At 28.1% G+C, this 3,028-nt stretch overlaps 1 protein-coding gene across 1 annotated transcript in view; it reads right to left on the bottom strand.

The window, feature by feature from the left end:
• LOC144967143 (dystrophin-like) overlaps positions 1–1,347 on the bottom strand; it is a 454,945-nt gene extending 453,598 nt beyond the window's left edge. Inside the window, exon 1 of the mRNA XM_078904012.1 lies at positions 1,292–1,347. The gene's annotated coding sequence lies outside the window, so the exon portion shown is untranslated. The remainder of the gene's footprint in view (positions 1–1,291) is intronic.
• Positions 1,348–3,028: the final 1,681 nt, after the last annotated feature.

Here is a 3,028-nt window from a genome sequence, read left to right as displayed (position 1 = left end):
TGCGATTTCTTAAAAATTTCTGCTGCTACCGGTTCGTTCAATGACATATTTGTGCCATCTTTTAAAACAAAGTTCTAGGCCCCGAGTAAGTAAGTATGGTGAATATCGTAAAATTGTATGACTCCTTTTAAAAACTATTTCTTCTAATTTTTTTATCTGTATCACACGATTCTACATGTTAATCAATTTATTTATTTATGTATTTATGTATTTATTTATCTATTTATTTATTCACGCATTCATTCATTCATTTATTTATTTATCTATTTTTTAAATAAATTATATTATTTATATTATTCTCTTTAATCAAACATTTCTTTTTTGATGTCATGCACTTTCTATATTGTTTTGTGTTGATGTAAAGTGCCAAGAGCCTCATGTTTCATAGTTGAGGATACTGCGCGCTCTATAAAAGTCTATTATTATTATTCTTATTCTTATTATTATTATTCTTATTATTATTCTTATTATTATTATTATTATTATTATTATTATTATTATTATTATTATTATTATTATTAATATTATTATTATTATTATTATTATTATTATTATTATTATTATTATTATTATTATTATTATTATTTATTATTATTATTATTATTATTATTATTATCAATCGATAGCGTTAAAAACAATTGAAATCCAGAGAAGTTAATTTAACTTGATAATCAGATGAAATTTTTAAAAAAATAATTTATAAATTACATAATATTCGTATAATAAAGCAATTTGAATAAAAGATGAAATATGTCATAAAATGTTTCGAACTTAAAGCTCCTCCAGTAAAAGACCCCAATAGCATTCATTGTTAGTTGAAGAATTTTCCATTTTAGATAATATTGTCATTCATTAACGCTACAAAATCTATGATCATTTTGATTATTTAAAGACCCTTATCTTCATGTAGTTTAAACAACAACATCAAATAGTAATAATGATAACCATAACAATATGATGATGATATTATTATTATCATCATCATCATTATCATCATCATCATCATCTTCATCATCTTCATCATCATTTGTATTATTATTGTTACTATTATTATTATTATTATTATTATTATTATTATTATTATTATTATTATTATTATTATTATTATTATTATTATCATCATCATCATCATCAGTATCGTCAATATTATCAGCACATAAGAATGTATCCTTCCTAAGTCCCATTTGAAATTATTATTAACTATCTCCGAGTCATCCATCCAACAGTCACAGAAATACGAATCACACAAAAGTCACCAAGATCTCCTATTCCATCTGACTTCCTACTGTACCTACAGTCCCCACCCACAGTATCACTAGCCTCTATCTTTCCTTCCTCTCACCTAACACTCACCACATAATTTTCTGTCTTAAAGTCTCCAAGGAATGTAACTAACGATTCACTCACTCACAAGTCATGCCACATAATTTAGATTGACGACGATTCCATACACCCCCATGTCCAGGTTTGCCAATTTGGCAATTTTATTACCAAAGCACAAAAACTTTGCATTATTAATCATTTTGAAAATCGTTTGTTGAGTTTGGCATTTTGGCATGTTAAAATCTTTTTTGGTTGGATTCTTTTTTTTTTTTTCTTTTTTTTCTTTTTTTTTCAAATCACTTAATTATACCTATCTTATATGCAAATTAACACTATTTTTTAATATATATACAAAAATGTTGCATTATTAATCATTTTGAAAATCGTTTGTTGAGTTTGACATTTTGGCATTTAAAAAAAAATGTTTTTTTTTTTGTGGATTTTTTTTTTCCAAATCACTTAATTTTACCTATTTTATATGCAAATTAACACTAATTTTTAAAATATATACAAATGTTCACCCTTAAATTGGTAAAAGTTGATTTTTTTTAAATTAACAAATCAAGGCACTAACTGATGGCAGCAGGATAAGGAACTAAATTTATTTCGACTTTTATGTACATTTTAGCATATAAAGCGATGCGTCGACAAGTTTCGTTTTTTTTTTTGTTTTATTTTTAGAACATTTGGCATGTTCTTGTGACTTGTTTGGCATATTCATTTTTTACAAAATTAACCTGATATCTGGCAAGTATGCATCCATACCTACCTGGAATCCTAACAGTTCAAGGAGAATTTCAGAGGTTTCTGATGGTCGGTCTTTCACAGCAGCACGTGTGCACCGATTTTCTCATGGGTGAAAGATAGATATATTATTGAATTCTGAGATATGCTGTAATTTGAGATTTTTTTTGGCATCTCTGATTAAGTGGGAACCAGGGGGTGTTTGATCGGTAAGAGGTAACTTCCGTTATTGGTTTTATCTACCCTTTACAGAGACTTGTCACTGACTCTCTATTATATAAAACGAAAGAAAATAGCATGCAATGCATTTCATCGAAACGAAGAATTGTTCGTAACTTTTTACGGTCTTAAATACATGATATATTTTTTTAACCAAATGTGACCCATCGTCCCAAAACGGTATTATGTCGGGATGAACCAGATACTAAAAAAATGAAATAAAGATAAACTGGTCGAAAATTTGAATTATTGCTATTCAGCATTCTAAGATACGATATTCATTCTATTCAATAAAACATACAAACTCATTGCGAGTCGGATATTTATGGCAATAAATTCAATTTCCAGCATCTTAATCATTCCGACATAATACCGTTTTGAGGCGAGGGGTCACAAATAATACAAAGGGTTACGAATACGTGTGCTATACGTGAATAAAACATACACATTGAAAGAGAAAATGCATAATTAGTACGCCATGGGCATTTAAGCTGATCGGGTTGGTATCCAAAAATTCACAAGAATGGAAAGACAGGTTCCAACAACTTGCAGTATTTAATTATGTCTATTATTTTTTTTTAATGTTTTGTTTTTACCTCTTTTCGGATTTTTTTTTTCTGTTTTGACTCTTTGACAAACAAAGAGTCTTTGTGTGTGTGTGTGTGTGTGTGTGTGTGTGTGTGTGTGTGTGTGCGTGCGTGTGTGCATTTTTGTTTGCTTCTGTGATTTGTTGGGGGGGGGG

The sequence above is a fragment of the Berghia stephanieae genome, chromosome 3 (genome assembly GCF_034508935.2).
Source record: "Berghia stephanieae isolate SIO BIC M18660-M18661 chromosome 3, UCSD_Bste_1.3, whole genome shotgun sequence".
Classification (NCBI taxonomy): domain Eukaryota; kingdom Metazoa; phylum Mollusca; class Gastropoda; order Nudibranchia; family Aeolidiidae; genus Berghia; species Berghia stephanieae.
Note: the sequence above shows the minus strand (reverse complement) of the source record. Positions and strands in the feature narration are given on the sequence as shown.